Genomic DNA, 18,089 nt, shown 5'->3' on the forward strand with positions numbered 1-18,089 from the left:
GTCTTTATCCATGTGTTTAACCCTTTCACGGATGTTAATATCCTAAAGAACTTTCTTGGACAGTACTGTTTAAGTGTGAAAGGAGGGGTAAGGCAGAAAAGTATCCTTAACATATTTAATGGAACATACAAATTCTGGGTAAAGCTAAGACCTGATGAAGGCTGTATTGGGGGAGTGAGACACCCACCTGCCAATTTTTCTGTGGCTGGAAACAGAGGCTACCTGTATTACCAAGGACAGCCATCCTTTTGCAGGAACTGTTTTAAATTTGGCCATTTAAAGGAGGATTGCCCAGGGGTTAAACTGTGCAGGAACTGTAAAAATCCTGGACATGAGGCTGGGGCGTGTCCACAGCCTAGAGCCTGTGACCTATGTGGATTGACTGGACATATGTACAGAGACTGTCCTGAAGTGGTAAAGAGGAGGGAAGAAAGGAAGAAGCAGGAGGAGGCTAGGAAGCAAAGGAATCAAATGGATCTTGATAGGAAGAGGGAGGAAGGAGCAAGAATCTTGAGGATGTCTGAGGAGGCTGAAAAAAGACAAAATGAAGCTGTGCAAGACCAGCAGCAGGTGGAGATGGGGGAGGGTTTGATTAGCCCAGCTGTGGAATCTCCCATGAGCATTCTGATGGATGAGTCAGCAAGAATAGACTGGTCTCTCTCCGAGGAAGATGAACCTCCTGGGGGGGAAGTGACTGTCACAGGTGCAGAATGTTTTCGTCCCCCCAGGAAAACGGCAAAAAAGCCACGTTTTGAGAAGGTGGAAGAAGAGGCGATTTCGTTGGAGAACCCATTCGAATCTTTATTTGAGGCCCATATGGATACAGGCTCTGGCGGAGAAGGTTCTTCCAAAGTACTCCAGAGGAAAATCTTAAAATAATGGCGTTGCTAAATTTTCTTCCTTTGGGTTGTTTTAGATTATGTCTTTGAAGTTTTTGTCATCCAATGTGCGTATGTTTAGGAGTAGAGCCAGAAGAGCTCTTATACTAGACTTATTAGCAAATCAAAATGTTGATGTCATTTGTGTTCAAGAGTGTGGATTGGATTTTGTGGTGGGGCAGGAGGAGTGGGTGCACGGGCCTGCAATATGGTCAGTGTCAAACAAAAATAGAAATGATGGTGTGGGGATTTTATTAAAAAACAAAAAAATAGAAATTTTCAGTCATACTGTTATTGAGGAGGGAAGGTGTGTGATGGTGGTGGTGAGATTTAATAGAGTGAATGTTCGTATAATTAATATATATGCTCCAGTTAATAAGAATGAAAGAGTGGAATTGTTTGAAAAAGTGAAAATGTTTTTGCCTGGGAAGGATCCGGTTGTGTGGATAGGGGACTTTAATTGTGAGATTGATGGAAAAAATGTGGATGTGTCTGGTAATGTGGTTAAAAATATTTTGTTTGATTTTCAGTTGAAGGATGTGATAAAACTATGTGGGGTAGACCCCCAAGATACGTATTTTTCAGACAGGGGTATTTATAGTTCAAGACTAGATATGTGTTTTGTGTCGAAAGGTGTGATGGGTAAAAATTATATGCAAATGAGGGTAATATATTCAGATCATGAGTGTGTGATGTGTGAACTGGTTTTTGATGTGGAATGTAAAAGTGGGAGGGGTTTATGGAAATTAAATGTTAATTTGTTAGAAGATGAGGAGGTGTATGGGAAATATGTTCATTTGTATGGGAGTTGGTGTAGAAGGAAGAAAGAGTTTGTAGATGTGTTGGAGTGGTGGGATTGGGTGAAGGAAAAGACAAAAGTATATTTTAAGAAAGCTGGTTATAGAAGAGCGGCTGGTAGAAGGAGAAAGTATGAGTGCTTGTATAAAAGATTGGGGTTTTTGAGAAGTTTGAAGAAGAATGGTTGGGAGGTGGATGAGAAGATTGAGGAAGTTAAGAAGAATATGAAAGAATGGATGGTGAAAAAGGGTAAGGAAATTATGTATCAAGCAAGATTGGATAAGTTAGAAAAGAATGAGAAATGTTCGAGATATTTTTTTAAAAAAGTGATTGGGAAGAAAGAGGATTTGGTATGTGTGTATGATAAGGATGGGAATCTGGTAAAAGGGAAAGTGGTGTTAGGAGTGGTTGAAGAGTTTTACAGAGAATTGTATGCAGTAAAGGAGTGTGATAGAGATTTGGAGTCTGAGGTGGTGGCTGTGATTGAGAAGCAGGTGGAGAGAATGGAGTGTGATAGGCTGATGAGAGGAGTTGGGGAGGAAGAGGTTAAATCAGCTATTGAAAGCATGTCAGTGAATAGAACACCGGGAGAGGATGGGTTGCCAGTGGAGTTTTATAAGAGAATGTGGGATGTGATTAAGCTAGATATGATTGAGATATATGTTTTTATGCGGGAAAAGTGTAGATTGGCGGAGAGTATGAAGAGTGGAGTGGTTGTGCTGATTTATAAGAAAGGGGATGAGAAGGATGTAAGGAATTGGAGACCTATAACTTTGTTGAATGTGGATTATAAGATTTTTGCTAAAATGATTGCCAATAGAATGAGAGATGTGATAGATCAGGTGATTGGGGAGGATCAAGTGTGTGGAATTCCTGGGAGAAGGATTGGGGAGAATCTTTGTTTGTTGAGAGATGTGTTGTGGGATGCAAGGGAGAGAAAGCAAGAGGTTAGTGTGTTGTCTATTGATTTTGAAAAAGCATTTGATAGGTTGTCGCATGATTTTCTGTTTAAAGTGTTGGTGAGGATGGGGTTTCCTGGAGAGTTTGTGAATATGGTGAGGATGTTGTATAAGGGTGTGGGCAGTAAGGTTTTGATAAACGGATGGGTGAGCGAAGAAGTGAAGGTGTGTTCGGGTGTAAGACAGGGATGCCCTTTGTCCCCTATAGTCTTTGTGTGTGCTTTAGAACCATTATTAGAGATGATTAGGAAGGATAAGTGTATGAGAGGGGTGCAGATTCCAGGGAGTGGTGGAAAAGAGCTGAAAGTGTTGGCGTATATGGACGATGTGTGTGTGCTGTGTGATTCTTTTGCAGTTTTGAGGAGGGCGAAATTATTGGTGTCTTTGTTTTGTGGTGCGTCAGCTTTTAGGGTAAATTGGAAGAAAAGTGAGTATAAGAGGTTTGGAAGTTCAGGTATGAATGAGGACTTGGGTGTGAAAAGAGTGGACGGAGCGATTCAAATTTTGGGGGTTAAAATGGATGAAAAATTGGATGGAAGTGAGAGTTGGGTAGATGTGGAGAAAAGAGTGAGTAGGAAGTTGAGATTTTGGAGTTTGAGAGAGTTGACGTTTGAAGGAAAGATAATGGTGATAAAAAGTGTGATTTTGCCGATTTTTCTGTATCTTGCTGTGGTGTTTCCTCCGGGGTATATGGTTGTAAGGAAATTGAATAGAATTGTGTTTGTGTTTTTTTGGGGAACGACAATGGAGAGAGTGAAAAGAGAGACTGTGTTGAAGGACTGGGTGAATGGGGGTATGAATTTTCCTAATATTGAAGTGTATTTAGGGGTGAATGTGATGTTTGCAGTGAAGAGGATGCTGGGAGGTGATTGGAAATTTGCATGCATGGTGAGATTTTTGGGTGGGAAGGTGTTGGGAAAAATAGGATGGATGAAAAGAGATTTAAGGAAGCCGTATGCGTTTGTGAGTCCTAAATGGTATGAGTTTATTGAGAATTTTATGAGGAAGTTTGGATTGACAGCGGTGAAGAAAGAATGTTTGAAAGATAAGAAGAGTGTGTTTAAGTGTATAAAAGATATGGAAGTCCAATGTAATATAAATATGGTGAGAGGTCAGTGTGTTGGTAAGGTGTGGAAGGGGTTGAGGACAGATGGTATTACAAATAGACAGAGAGAGATTGTATGGCAGAGTTTGCATGGTGGGTTGTCAGTTAGAGAGTTTCAGAAAAATCGTGGAGTTGTGAGGAGTGATTTGTGTCCAAGAGAGAATTGTGGTGGGAGCGAAAGTATAGTGCATCTGTTTTGGAATTGTGGGGTGGCACAGGGAGTTTGGAGGGGTATGGGTCCGTTACTTAAGGAGCTGGTTGGGATCAATAGGTTATGTATGGAAATAGTTTTGTTTGGGCTTGCGAGTGTAAGTGAGAAAAATCAGAGGGTATTATTTGTCATGCTAGCAATTATAAAAGAGGTTTTGTGGGATGTTAGGAACCTGTATGTGTTTAGAAAAAAAGATGTAACTGTGGAAGGATGTTTGAGAATGGTATTGGATAGGATGTATACAGTGTATTTGGTAGATAAGGAAAGGTTGGGGGAGGTGGATGCAGAAGGGATTTGGAAGGTCTTGAAGTGGAGGTATATGGTGAGAGTGTAGTGGAGGGGTGGAATTTTTTTGATATGATTTCTGTATTTGCTTTTTGTTATATGAAAATTTAAAAAACCTAAATGAAAAAGCCTGATGATGATTGGATGGAACCGTTCAGAATATCTAGGATACTGATAGTAAGTATCGACAGGATATGAACGAGTGCTTTTAAACAAAATTAATCCAAACCTGAAGGTTTTAAAAAAAAAAAAAAAAAAAAAAAAAAAAAAATCTGTTCTTATCAGTTTAATATCTGATACGTCCCCTATCTGGGGACCATATATTAAATGGATTTTTAGAACAGGGAGATGGAAATAGAGCTTGCTCTTTCCACTCCACGCATTGACCTGGTATTGCAGTATTTCCAGGACCGATGCACCCTTTCCTTATGTGTTTACTAAAATCAGATTCCAAAAGTGCTTTTTGTGTTTGCCATTGTTTTTGTCTTTCGGATGGGATCTCCCCTTTTAATCCCATTATTTCAACACCTGTTGGACAATGCATTTGTACAGTCATGTGTGATAATGAGCTAATTTATTAAATGCAATTAATTAATACATTGCCACCTCTTGTTTTGTGTCGTCTGTGTTTCTGTGTTTCCGGCATTTCACATTGGAACAGCTCATTCACCTTCCTTGTCTTCTCTCCGCCCTCCCTCCTAGGTAGGTTAAAGAGCTGCACCTGAGCCAGCCACTGATTGATGCAGCACCATAGTCAAATAGTGGAGTGGAGTAGGGGAACAGCAAACAGCCATTAAAGCAGCCAGCCCGCCCGCCCGCCCGTCACAATGGACCTACCTGTGTACACTAGATGGATGTGATGGAATGTACTGTGGTCCCTACATTTCAAGAAGAAGTAAGAATTGCAGTTGCAACAAACCCTTGCTTGCCTACAAAGAGAGCAGCAATTTGGATTTGTTACTATGTTACCTGGAAGAATAACAAACTGTGCAAGGATGGAGGTTGTAGGAGCAAGGAGAACAAGTTGTCTGTAAAGTTGGTGGATGCCTATTTTCCATTTTGCAGTCCCTTGTCTCCCTCTTGTGGCCTCCTGGAGGCAACTAGCTGTGCAAAAAAAAGACAGCCTGGGGGCCGGCTGTTGCAGTGTTGCCCTCTCAGGCAACACTGAGTGACTGACTGAGCCGCACCGTCTTATATAAAGTTCAGACGGAACTTTGCACGTGTCATAGTGGAGACCTCAGGAGCCAGAGCCAGCTTTCTGACATCATAATGGGGCCTCAGAGATAAAAGCCTGGGCCCAGGCAGTGTTGGTCAGTGCTGCTCAGCAGGCAGCACTGGACTGGATTAAAGCTGATACAAGGTGTGAAAGGAGAAGGGGTGGCAGTGGGCATGCACTTACTGCTGCTGCTGCTGCTGCTGCTGCTGCTGCTGCCAGTGTTTGCACGGCAGGAGGGCATTTGGGCGTTGCCAGGAAGGCGTTTTTATGTTGATTCCTCCTCTTTCAGCACTGCATTGTGGTGCAAGCAAAAGAAGCAAATCCTGTCTTGCTTCCTCTCCGGCCTTTATTCACCTCCCGCTTAGTAGCTGTGAGTGTGTGTGAGCCTGCAGGGCCCCATGGAATTGCCTAGGAGTAGGCTGAATCGCTGCAAGGGGTGAACAGCAGTATTGGGCAGGCTCGGTCAACGCGCGGCCCGTTCGGGTTATCGCTTCTCGGCCTTTTGGCTAAGATCAAGTGTAGTACCTGCTCAAGCTGAGGTTAGTAATCATCCCTGCCGGTGGTACGTGGGCCATCGTAGGGGGATGACAGAACGCCGAGGTGAGGGCAGGGAACCACAACGGTCATCGCTCTGGTGTACGCATTTGGTTTAAAGGTACCATTTGTAGGTGACCAGGCGACCGCCGGATCGAGGTCATTAGGCCGGGTAGTTTGGAAGCCCGAGTTGCTATGTGCCCCAGGGCTGGTGACCCTGGGGTGCCCTAACTCACTGGGGGTGGGATCCCACTGAGTGAAGGCACACTTGCACGCACTCTCTTTCACGCTATATGAGCACACACCTTTATTCTCCCGGCCTTCCGGCTGGGAGATGAGGAATTTTTTATACCTGGCGGATGTCCAGGCTGTATCACAGCGCACATCCACTTATTTAATTTTGTTTTTCACTGTGTGTTTGTCACGTTTGTCACAAGGATTTTGGGATGCGGTGCCCTTTTGGGACCCTCCTGAGGTCTAGGGGGAAAATGTGTGGCCTTCTGGTTCCTTTTTCCCCTGCAACCCGGCCTCCCTTCTTCGGAGGGGAGGTGCAACTAGGATGCAGGCTCCTAGGTGGACACTGGGGTGGCAGCCCAGGTAGAAGCCTAGGAGTGTGTTTGGGTCTCCCTAAGCTTCGGCGAGGGGGGACCATCGATCCTTGATCCTCTAGGCCTATGGTTTGGAGGGTCAGGGAATGGTTATGCGGGGCCTCTCTCTTTTAAGAGAAGGGCTGCGATAGACCGCATCCTTGTGCACTTTTTGTGTGGCACCTCTGCACTTTTTATGCACTTGGGTGATAGAAAGCACGACTCGGGCTTTCAATAAAAAAAAAAATCTGTTCTTATCAGTTTAATATCTGATACGTCCCCTATCTGGGGACCATATATTAAATGGATTTTTAGAACAGGGAGATGGAAATAGAGCTTGCTCTGTCCACTCCACGCATTGACCTGGTTTTGCAGTATTTCCAGGACCGGTGCACCCTTTCCTTATGTGTTTACTAAAATCAGATTCCAAAAGTGCTTTTTGTGTTTGCCATTGTTTTTGTCTTTCGGATGGGATTTCCCCTTTTAATCCCATTATTTCAACACCTGTTGGACAATGCATTTGTACAGTCATGTGTGATAATGAGCTAATTTATTAAATGCAATTAATTAATACATTGCCACCTCTTGTTTTGTGTCGTCTGTGTTTCTGTGTTTCCCTCATTTCACATTGGAACAGCTCATTCACCTTCCTTGTCTTCTCTCCGCCCTCCCTCCTAGGTAGGTTAAAGAGCTGCACCTGAGCCAGCCACTGATTGATGCAGCACCATAGTCAAATAGTGGAGTGGAGTAGGGGAACAGCAAACAGCCATTAAAGCAGCCAGCCCGCCCGCCCGCCCATCACAATGGACCTACCTGTGTACACTAGATGGATGTGATGGAATGTACTGTGGTCCCTACATTTCAAGAAGAAGTAAGAATTGCAGTTGCAACAAACCCTTGCTTGCCTACAAAGAGAGCAGCAATTTGGATTTGTTACTATGTTACCTGGAAGAATAACAAACTGTGCAAGGATGGAGGTTGTAGGAGAAAGGAGAACAAGTTGTCTGTAAAGTTGGTGGATGCCTATTTTCCATTTTGCAGTCCCTTGTCTCCCTCTTGTGGCCTCCTGGAGGCAACTAGCTGTGCAAAAAAAAGACAGCCTGGGGGCCGGCTGTTGCAGTGTTGCCCTCTCAGGCAACACTGAGTGACTGACTGAGCCGCACCGTCTTATATAAAGTTCAGACAGAACTTTGCACGTGTCATAGTGGAGACCTCAGGAGCCAGAGCCAGCTTTCTGACATCATAATGGGGCCTCAGAGATAAAAGCCTGGGCCCAGGCAGTGTTGGTCAGTGCTGCTCAGCAGGCAGCACTGGACTGGATTAAAGCTGATACAAGGTGTGAAAGGAGAAGGGGTGGCAGTGGGCATGCACTTACTGCTGCTGCTGCTGCTGCTGCTGCTGCTGCCAGTGTTTGCACGGCAGGAGGGCATTTGGGCGTTGCCAGGAAGGCGTTTTTATGTCGATTCCTCCTCTTTCAGCACTGCATTGTGGTGCAAGCAAAAGAAGCAAATCCTGTCTTGCTTCCTCTCCGGCCTTTATTCACCTCCCGCTTAGTAGCTGTGAGTGTGTGTAAGCCTGCAGGGCCCCATGGATTTGCCTAGGAGTAGGCTGAATCGCTGCAAGGGGTGAACAGCAGTATTGGGCAGGCTCGGTCAACGCGCGGCCCGTTCGGGTTATCGCTTCTCGGCCTTTTGGCTAAGATCAAGTGTAGTATCTGTTCTTATCAGTTTAATATCTGATACGTCCCCTATCTGGGGACCATATATTAAATGGATTTTTAGAACAGGGAGATGGAAATAGAGCTTGCTCTGTCCACTCCACGCATTGACCTGGTATTGCAGTATTTCCAGGACCGGTGCACCCTTTCCTTATGTGTTTACTAAAATCAGATTCCAAAAGTGCTTTTTGTGTTTGCCATTGTTTTTGTCTTTCGGATGGGATCTCCCCTTTTAATCCCATTATTTCAACACCTGTTGGACAATGCATTTGTACAGTCATGTGTGATAATGAGCTAATTTATTAAATGCAATTAATTAATACATTGCCACCTCTTGTTTTGTGTCGTCTGTGTTTCTGTGTTTCCGGCATTTCACATTGGAACAGCTCATTCACCTTCCTTGTCTTCTCTCCGCCCTCCCTCCTAGGTAGGTTAAAGAGCTGCACCTGAGCCAGCCACTGATTGATGCAGCACCATAGTCAAATAGTGGAGTGGAGTAGGGGAACAGCAAACAGCCATTAAAGCAGCCAGCCCGCCCGCCCGCCCGTCACAATGGACCTACCTGTGTACACTAGATGGATGTGATGGAATGTACTGTGGTCCCTACATTTCAAGAAGAAGTAAGAATTGCAGTTGCAACAAACCCTTGCTTGCCTACAAAGAGAGCAGCAATTTGGATTTGTTACTATGTTACCTGGAAGAATAACAAACTGTGCAAGGATGGAGGTTGTAGGAGCAAGGAGAACAAGTTGTCTGTAAAGTTGGTGGATGACTATTTTCCATTTTGCAGTCCCTTGTCTCCCTCTTGTGGCCTCCTGGAGGCAACTAGCTGTGCAAAAAAAAGACAGCCTGGGGGCCGGCTGTTGCAGTGTTGCCCTCTCAGGCAACACTGAGTGACTGACTGAGCCGCACCGTCTTATATAAAGTTCAGACGGAACTTTGCACGTGTCATAGTTGAGACCTCAGGAGCCAGAGCCAGCTTTCTGACATCATAATGGGGCCTCAGAGATAAAAGCCTGGGCCCAGGCAGTGTTGGTCAGTGCTGCTCAGCAGGCAGCACTGGACTGGATTAAAGCTGATACAAGGTGTGAAAGGAGAAGGGGTGGCAGTGGGCATGCACTTACTGCTGCTGCTGCTGCTGCTGCTGCTGCCAGTGTTTGCACGGCAGGAGGGCATTTGGGCGTTGCCAGGAAGGCGTTTTTATGTCGATTCCTCCTCTTTCAGCACTGCATTGTGGTGCAAGCAAAAGAAGCAAAACGCGCGGCACGTTCGGGTTATCGCTTCTCGGCCTTTTGGCTAAGATCAAGTGTAGTATCTGTTCTTATCAGTTTAATATCTGATACGTCCCCTATCTGGGGACCATATATTAAATGGATTTTTAGAACAGGGAGATGGAAATAGAGCTTGCTCTGTCCACTCCACGCATTGACCTGGTATTGCAGTATTTCCAGGACCGCTGCACCCTTTCCTTATGTGTTTACTAAAATCAGATTCCAAAAGTGCTTTTTGTGTTTGCCATTGTTTTTGTCTTTCGGATGGGATCTCCCCTTTTAATCCCATTATTTCAACACCTGTTGGACAATGCATTTGTACAGTCATGTGTGATAATGAGCTAATTTATTAAATGCAATTAATTAATACATTGCCACCTCTTGTTTTGTGTCGTCTGTGTTTCTGTGTTTCCGGCATTTCACATTGGAACAGCTCATTCACCTTCCTTGTCTTCTCTCCGCCCTCCCTCCTAGGTAGGTTAAAGAGCTGCACCTGAGCCAGCCACTGATTGATGCAGCACCATAGTCAAATAGTGGAGTGGAGTAGGGGAACAGCAAACAGCCATTAAAGCAGCCAGCCCGCCCGCCCGCCCGTCACAATGGACCTACCTGTGTACACTAGATGGATGTGATGGAATGTACTGTGGTCCCTACATTTCAAGAAGAAGTAAGAATTGCAGTTGCAACAAACCCTTGCTTGCCTACAAAGAGAGCAGCAATTTGGATTTGTTACTATGTTACCTGGAAGAATAACAAACTGTGCAAGGATGGAGGTTGTAGGAGCAAGGAGAACAAGTTGTCTGTAAAGTTGGTGGATGACTATTTTCCATTTTGCAGTCCCTTGTCTCCCTCTTGTGGCCTCCTGGAGGCAACTAGCTGTGCAAAAAAAAGACAGCCTGGGGGCCGGCTGTTGCAGTGTTGCCCTCTCAGGCAACACTGAGTGACTGACTGAGCCGCACCGTCTTATATAAAGTTCAGACGGAACTTTGCACGTGTCATAGTTGAGACCTCAGGAGCCAGAGCCAGCTTTCTGACATCATAATGGGGCCTCAGAGATAAAAGCCTGGGCCCAGGCAGTGTTGGTCAGTGCTGCTCAGCAGGCAGCACTGGACTGGATTAAAGCTGATACAAGGTGTGAAAGGAGAAGGGGTGGCAGTGGGCATGCACTTACTGCTGCTGCTGCTGCTGCTGCTGCTGCCAGTGTTTGCACGGCAGGAGGGCATTTGGGCGTTGCCAGGAAGGCGTTTTTATGTCGATTCCTCCTCTTTCAGCACTGCATTGTGGTGCAAGCAAAAGAAGCAAAACGCGCGGCACGTTCGGGTTATCGCTTCTCGGCCTTTTGGCTAAGATCAAGTGTAGTATCTGTTCTTATCAGTTTAATATCTGATACGTCCCCTATCTGGGGACCATATATTAAATGGATTTTTAGAACAGGGAGATGGAAATAGAGCTTGCTCTGTCCACTCCACGCATTGACCTGGTATTGCAGTATTTCCAGGACCGGTGCACCCTTTCCTTATGTGTTTACTAAAATCAGATTCCAAAAGTGCTTTTTGTGTTTGCCATTGTTTTTGTCTTTCGGATGGGATCTCCCCTTTTAATCCCATTATTTCAACACCTGTTGGACAATGCATTTGTACAGTCATGTGTGATAATGAGCTAATTTATTAAATGCAATTAATTAATACATTGCCACCTCTTGTTTTGTGTCGTCTGTGTTTCTGTGTTTCCGGCATTTCACATTGGAACAGCTCATTCACCTTCCTTGTCTTCTCTCCGCCCTCCCTCCTAGGTAGGTTAAAGAGCTGCACCTGAGCCAGCCACTGATTGATGCAGCACCATAGTCAAATAGTGGAGTGGAGTAGGGGAACAGCAAACAGCCTTTAAAGCAGCCAGCCCGCCCGCCCGCCCGCCCGTCACAATGGACCTACCTGTGTACACTAGATGGATGTGATGGAATGTACTGTGGTCCCTACATTTCAAGAAGAAGTAAGAATTGCAGTTGCAACAAACCCTTGCTTGCCTACAAAGAGAGCAGCAATTTGGATTTGTTACTATGTTACCTGGAAGAATAACAAACTGTGCAAGGATGGAGGTTGTAGGAGCAAGGAGAACAAGTTGTCTGTAAAGTTGGTGGATGCCTATTTTCCATTTTGCAGTCCCTTGTCTCCCTCTTGTGGCCTCCTGGAGGCAACTAGCTGTGCAAAAAAAAGACAGCCTGGGGGCCGGCTGTTGCAGTGTTGCCCTCTCAGGCAACACTGAGTGACTGACTGAGCCGCACCGTCTTATATAAAGTTCAGACGGAACTTTGCACGTGTCATAGTGGAGACCTCAGGAGCCAGAGCCAGCTTTCTGACATCATAATGGGGCCTCAGAGATAAAAGCCTGGGCCCAGGCAGTGTTGGTCAGTGCTGCTCAGCAGGCAGCACTGGACTGGATTAAAGCTGATACAAGGTGTGAAAGGAGAAGGGGTGGCAGTGGGCATGCACTTACTGCTGCTGCTGCTGCTGCTGCTGCTGCCAGTGTTTGCACGGCAGGAGGGCATTTGGGCGTTGCCAGGAAGGCGTTTTTATGTCGATTCCTCCTCTTTCAGCACTGCATTGTGGTGCAAGCAAAAGAAGCAAAACGCGCGGCACGTTCGGGTTATCGCTTCTCGGCCTTTTGGCTAAGATCAAGTGTAGTGTCTGTACTTATCAGTTTAATATCTGATACGTCCCCTATCTGGGGACCATATATTAAATGGATTTTTAGAACAGGGAGATGGAAATAGAGCTTGCTCTGTCCACTCCACGCATTGACCTGGTATTGCAGTATTTCCAGGACCGGTGCACCCTTTCCTTATGTGTTTACTAAAATCAGATTCCAAAAGTGCTTTTTGTGTTTGCCATTGTTTTTGTCTTTCGGATGGGATCTCCCCTTTTAATCCCATTATTTCAACACCTGTTGGACAATGCATTTGTACAGTCATGTGTGATAATGAGCTAATTTATTAAATGCAATTAATTAATACATTGCCACCTCTTGTTTTGTGGTGTCGTCTGTGTTTCTGTGTTTCCGGCATTTCACATTGGAACAGCTCATTCACCTTCCTTGTCTTCTCTCCGCCCTCCCTCCTAGGTAGGTTAAAGAGCTGCACCTGAGCCAGCCACTGATTGATGCAGCACCATAGTCAAATAGTGGAGTGGAGTAGGGGAACAGCAAACAGCCATTAAAGCAGCCAGCCCGCTCGCCCGCCCGCCCGTCACAATGGACCTACCTGTGTACACTAAATGGATGTGATGGAATGTACTGTGGTCCCTACATTTCAAGAAGAAGTAAGAATTGCAGTTGCAACAAACCCTTGCTTGCCTACAAAGAGAGCAGCAATTTGGATTTGTTACTATGTTACCTGGAAGAATAACAAACTGTGCAAGGATGGAGGTTGTAGGAGCAAGGAGAACAAGTTGTCTGTAAAGTTGGTGGATGCTTATTTTCCATTTTGCAGTCCCTTGTCTCCCTCTTGTGGCCTCCTGGAGGCAACTAGCTGTGCAAAAAAAAGACAGCCTGGGGGCCGGCTGTTGCAGTGTTGCCCTCTCAGGCAACACTGAGTGACTGACTGAGCCGCACCGTCTTATATAAAGTTCAGACGGAACTTTGCACGTGTCATAGTGGAGACCTCAGGAGCCAGAGCCAGCTTTCTGACATCATAATGGGGCCTCAGAGATAAAAGCCTGGGCCCAGGCAGTGTTGGTCAGTGCTGCTCAGCAGGCAGCACTGGACTGGATTAAAGCTGATACAAGGTGTGAAAGGAGAAGGGGTGGCAGTGGGCATGCACTTACTGCTGCTGCTGCTGCTGCTGCTGCTGCTGCCAGTGTTTGCACGGCAGGAGGGCATTTGGGCGTTGCCAGGAAGGCGTTTTTATGTCGATTCCTCCTCTTTCAGCACTGCATTGTGGTGCAAGCAAAAGAAGCAAAACGCGCGGCACGTTCGGGTTATCGCTTCTTGGCCTTTTGGCTAAGATCAAGTGTAGTATCTGTTCTTATCAGTTTAATATCTGATACGTCCCCTAACTGGGGACCATATATTAAATGGATTTTTAGAACAGGGAGATGGAAATAGAGCTTGCTCTGTCCACTCCACGCATTGACCTGGTATTGCAGTATTTCCAGGACCGGTGCACCCTTTCCTTATGTGTTTACTAAAATCAGATTCCAAAAGTGCTTTTTGTGTTTGCCATTGTTTTTGTCTTTCGGATGGGATCTCCCCTTTTAATCCCATTATTTCAACACCTGTTGGACAATGCATTTGTACAGTCATGTGTGATAATGAGCTAATTTATTAAATGCAATTAATTAATACATTGCCACCTCTTGTTTTGTGTCGTCTGTGTTTCTGTGTTTCCGGCATTTCACATTGGAACAGCTCATTCACCTTCCTTGTCTTCTCTCCGCCCTCCCTCCTAGGTAGGTTAAAGAGCTGCACCTGAGCCAGCCACTGATTGATGCAGCACCATAGTCAAATAGTGGAGTGGAGTAGGGGAACAGCAAACAGCCATTAAAGCAGCCAGCCCGCCCGCCCGCCCGTCACAATGGACCTACCTGTGTACACTAGATGGATGTGATGGAATGTACTGTGGTCCCTACATTTCAAGAAGAAGTAAGAATTGCAGTTGCAACAAACCCTTGCTTGCCTACAAAGAGAGCAGCAATTTGGATTTGTTACTATGTTACCTGGAAGAATAACAAACTGTGCAAGGATGGAGGTTGTAGGAGCAAGGAGAACAAGTTGTCTGTAAAGTTGGTGGATGCCTATTTTCCATTTTGCAGTCCCTTGTCTCCCTCTTGTGGCCTCCTGGAGGCAACTAGCTGTGCAAAAAAAAGACAGCCTGGGGGCCGGCTGTTGCAGTGTTGCCCTCTCAGGCAACACTGAGTGACTGACTGAGCCGCACCGTCTTATATAAAGTTCAGACGGAACTTTGCACGTGTCATAGTGGAGACCTCAGGAGCCAGAGCCAGCTTTCTGACATCATAATGGGGCCTCAGAGATAAAAGCCTGGGCCCAGGCAGTGTTGGTCAGTGCTGCTCAGCAGGCAGCACTGGACTGGATTAAAGCTGATACAAGGTGTGAAAGGAGAAGGGGTGGCAGTGGGCATGCACTTACTGCTGCTGCTGCTGCCAGTGTTTGCACGGCAGGAGGGCATTTGGGCGTTGCCAGGAAGGCGTTTTTATGTCGATTCCTCCTCTTTCAGCACTGCATTGTGGTGCAAGCAAAAGAAGCAAAACGTGCGGCACGTTCGGGTTATCGCTTCTCGGCCTTTTGGCTAAGATCAAGTGTAGTATCTGTTCTTATCAGTTTAATATCTGATACGTCCCCTATCTGGGGACCATATATTAAATGGATTTTTAGAACAGGGAGATGGAAATAGAGCTTGCTCTGTCCACTCCACGCATTGACCTGGTATTGCAGTATTTCCAGGACCGGTGCACCCTTTCCTTATGTGTTTACTAAAATCAGATTCCAAAAGTGCTTTTTGTGTTTGCCATTGTTTTTGTCTTTCGGATGGGATCTCCCCTTTTAATCCCATTATTTCAACACCTGTTGGACAATGCATTTGTACAGTCATGTGTGATAATGAGCTAATTTATTAAATGCAATTAATTAATACATTGCCACCTCTTGTTTTGTGTCGTCTGTGTTTCTGTGTTTCCGGCATTTCACATTGGAACAGCTCATTCACCTTCCTTGTCTTCTCTCCGCCCTCCCTCCTAGGTAGGTTAAAGAGCTGCACCTGAGCCAGCCACTGATTGATGCAGCACCATAGTCAAATAGTGGAGTGGAGTAGGGGAACAGCAAACAGCCATTAAAGCAGCCAGCCCGCCCGCCCGCCCGCCCGTCACAATGGACCTACCTGTGTACACTAGATGGATGTGATGGAATGTACTGTGGTCCCTACATTTCAAGAAGAAGTAAGAATTTCAGTTGCAACAAACCCTTGCTTGCCTACAAAGAGAGCAGCAATTTGGATTTGTTACTATGTTACCTGGAAGAATAACAAACTGTGCAAGGATGGAGGTTGTAGGAGCAAGGAGAACAAGTTGTCTGTAAAGTTGGTGGATGCCTATTTTCCATTTTGCAGTCCCTTGTCTCCCTCTTGTGGCCTCCTGGAGGCAACTAGCTGTGCAAAAAAAAGACAGCCTGGGGGCCGGCTGTTGCAGTGTTGCCCTCTCAGGCAACACTGAGTGACTGACTGAGCCGCACCGTCTTATATAAAGTTCAGACGGAACTTTGCACGTGTCATAGTGGAGACCTCAGGAGCCAGAGCCAGCTTTCTGACATCATAATGGGGCCTCAGAGATAAAAGCCTGGGCCCAGGCAGTGTTGGTCAGTGCTGCTCAGCAGGCAGCACTGGACTGGATTAAAGCTGATACAAGGTGTGAAAGGAGAAGGGGTGGCAGTGGGCATGCACTTACTGCTGCTGCTGCTGCTGCTGCTGCTGCCAGTGTTTGCACGGCAGGAGGGCATTTGGGCGTTGCCAGGAAGGCGTTTTTATGTCGATTCCTCCTCTTTCAGCACTGCATTGTGGTGCAAGCAAAAGAAGCAAAACGCGCGGCACGTTCGGGTTATCGCTTCTCGGCCTTTTGGCTAAGATCAAGTGTAGTATCTGTTCTTATCAGTTTAATATCTGATACGTCCCCTATCTGGGGACCATATATTAAATGGATTTTTAGAACAGGGAGATGGAAATAGAGCTTGCTCTGTCCACTCCACGCATTGACCTGGTATTGCAGTATTTCCAGGACCGGTGCACCCTTTCCTTATGTGTTTACTAAAATCAGATTCCAAAAGTGCTTTTTGTGTTTGCCATGGTTTTTGTCTTTCGGATGGGATCTCCCCTTTTAATCCCATTATTTCAACACCTGTTGGACAATGCATTTGTACAGTCATGTGTGATAATGAGCTAATTTATTAAATGCAATTAATTAATACATTGCCACCTCTTGTTTTGTGTCGTCTGTGTTTCTGTGTTTCCGGCATTTCACATTGGAACAGCTCATTCACCTTCCTTGTCTTCTCTCCGCCCTCCCTCCTAGGTAGGTTAAAGAGCTGCAACTGAGCCAGCCACTGATTGATGCAGCACCATAGTCAAATAGTGGAGTGGAGTAGGGGAACAGCAAACAGCCATTAAAGCAGCCAGCCCGCCCGCCCGCCCGCCCGCCCGTCACAATGGACCTACCTGTGTACACTAGATGGATGTGATGGAATGTACTGTGGTCCCTACATTTCAAGAAGAAGTAAGAATTGCAGTTGCAACAAACCCTTGCTTGCCTACAAAGAGAGCAGCAATTTGGATTTGTTACTATGTTACCTGGAAGAATAACAAACTGTGCAAGGATGGAGGTTGTAGGAGCAAGGAGAACAAGTTGTCTGTAAAGTTGGTGGATGCCTATTTTCCATTTTGCAGTCCCTTGTCTCCCTCTTGTGGCCTCCTGGAGGCAATTAGCTGTGCAAAAAAAAGACAGCCTGGGGGCCGGCTGTTGCAGTGTTGCCCTCTCAGGCAACACTGAGTGACTGACTGAGCCGCACCGTCTTATATAAAGTTCAGACGGAACTTTGCACGTGTCATAGTGGAGACCTCAGGAGCCAGAGCCAGCTTTCTGACATCATAATGGGGCCTCAGAGATAAAAGCCTGGGCCCAGGCAGTGTTGGTCAGTGCTGCTCAGCAGGCAGCACTGGACTGGATTAAAGCTGATACAAGGTGTGAAAGGAGAAGGGGTGGCAGTGGGCATGCACTTACTGCTGCTGCTGCTGCTGCCAGTGTTTGCACGGCAGGAGGGCATTTGGGCGTTGCCAGGAAGGCGTTTTTATGTCGATTCCTCCTCTTTCAGCACTGCATTGTGGTGCAAGCAAAAGAAGCAAAACGCGCGGCACGTTCGGGTTATCGCTTCTCGGCCTTTTGGCTAAGATCAAGTGTAGTATCTGTTCTTATCAGTTTAATATCTGATACGTCCCCTATCTGGGGACCATATATTAAATGGATTTTTAGAACAGGGAGATGGAAATAGAGCTTGCTCTGTCCACTCCACGCATTGACCTGGTATTGCAGTATTTCCAGGACCGGTGCACCCTTTCCTTATGTGTTTACTAAAATCAGATTCCAAAAGTGCTTTTTGTGTTTGCCATTGTTTTTGTCTTTCGGATGGGATCTCCCCTTTTAATCCCATTATTTCAACACCTGTTGGACAATGCATTTGTACAGTCATGTGTGATAATGAGCTAATTTATTAAATGCAATTAATTAATACATTGCCACCTCTTGTTTTGTGTCGTCTGTGTTTCTGTGTTTCCGGCATTTCACATTGGAACAGCTCATTCACCTTCCTTGTCTTCTCTCCGCCCTCCCTCCTATGTAGGTTAAAGAGCTGCACCTGAGCCAGCCACTGATTGATGCAGCACCATAGTCAAATAGTGGAGTGGAGTAGGGGAACAGCAAACAGCCATTAAAGCAGCCAGCCCACCCGCCCGCCCGTCACAATGGACCTACCTGTGT

The 18,089-nt window shown here is 45.9% G+C and overlaps 9 non-coding genes and 2 pseudogenes across 9 annotated transcripts; all 11 read left to right on the top strand.

Moving 5' to 3' along the window:
• The first annotated feature begins 4,467 nt into the window (after positions 1-4,467).
• LOC142681897 (U2 spliceosomal RNA) lies at positions 4,468-4,660 on the top strand. The gene has a single exon (XR_012853726.1). It is a non-coding gene; the product is annotated as a U2 spliceosomal RNA (small nuclear RNA).
• Positions 4,661-5,938: 1,278 nt separating this feature from the next.
• On the top strand, positions 5,939-6,008 carry LOC142681902 (U2 spliceosomal RNA; annotated as a pseudogene).
• A 789-nt stretch (positions 6,009-6,797) lies between these two features.
• LOC142681892 (U2 spliceosomal RNA) lies at positions 6,798-6,973 on the top strand (annotated as a pseudogene).
• A 1,275-nt stretch (positions 6,974-8,248) lies between these two features.
• On the top strand, positions 8,249-8,439 carry LOC142681935 (U2 spliceosomal RNA). The gene has a single exon (XR_012853757.1). It is a non-coding gene; the product is annotated as a U2 spliceosomal RNA (small nuclear RNA).
• Positions 8,440-9,566: 1,127 nt separating this feature from the next.
• Positions 9,567-9,757, top strand: LOC142681868 (U2 spliceosomal RNA). The gene has a single exon (XR_012853707.1). It is a non-coding gene; the product is annotated as a U2 spliceosomal RNA (small nuclear RNA).
• Positions 9,758-10,884: 1,127 nt separating this feature from the next.
• LOC142681936 (U2 spliceosomal RNA) lies at positions 10,885-11,075 on the top strand. The gene has a single exon (XR_012853758.1). It is a non-coding gene; the product is annotated as a U2 spliceosomal RNA (small nuclear RNA).
• A 1,131-nt stretch (positions 11,076-12,206) lies between these two features.
• LOC142681878 (U2 spliceosomal RNA) lies at positions 12,207-12,397 on the top strand. The gene has a single exon (XR_012853716.1). It is a non-coding gene; the product is annotated as a U2 spliceosomal RNA (small nuclear RNA).
• Positions 12,398-13,534: 1,137 nt separating this feature from the next.
• LOC142681862 (U2 spliceosomal RNA) lies at positions 13,535-13,725 on the top strand. The gene has a single exon (XR_012853701.1). It is a non-coding gene; the product is annotated as a U2 spliceosomal RNA (small nuclear RNA).
• Positions 13,726-14,840: 1,115 nt separating this feature from the next.
• Positions 14,841-15,031, top strand: LOC142681938 (U2 spliceosomal RNA). Its single transcript, XR_012853759.1, has one exon. It is a non-coding gene; the product is annotated as a U2 spliceosomal RNA (small nuclear RNA).
• A 1,131-nt stretch (positions 15,032-16,162) lies between these two features.
• On the top strand, positions 16,163-16,353 carry LOC142681939 (U2 spliceosomal RNA). Its single transcript, XR_012853760.1, has one exon. It is a non-coding gene; the product is annotated as a U2 spliceosomal RNA (small nuclear RNA).
• Positions 16,354-17,479: 1,126 nt separating this feature from the next.
• LOC142681940 (U2 spliceosomal RNA) lies at positions 17,480-17,670 on the top strand. Its single transcript, XR_012853761.1, has one exon. It is a non-coding gene; the product is annotated as a U2 spliceosomal RNA (small nuclear RNA).
• The last annotated feature ends 419 nt before the right edge of the window (positions 17,671-18,089 follow it).

This window comes from Rhinoderma darwinii (genome assembly GCF_050947455.1).
Source record: "Rhinoderma darwinii isolate aRhiDar2 chromosome 2 unlocalized genomic scaffold, aRhiDar2.hap1 SUPER_2_unloc_60, whole genome shotgun sequence".
Taxonomy (NCBI): domain Eukaryota; kingdom Metazoa; phylum Chordata; class Amphibia; order Anura; family Rhinodermatidae; genus Rhinoderma; species Rhinoderma darwinii.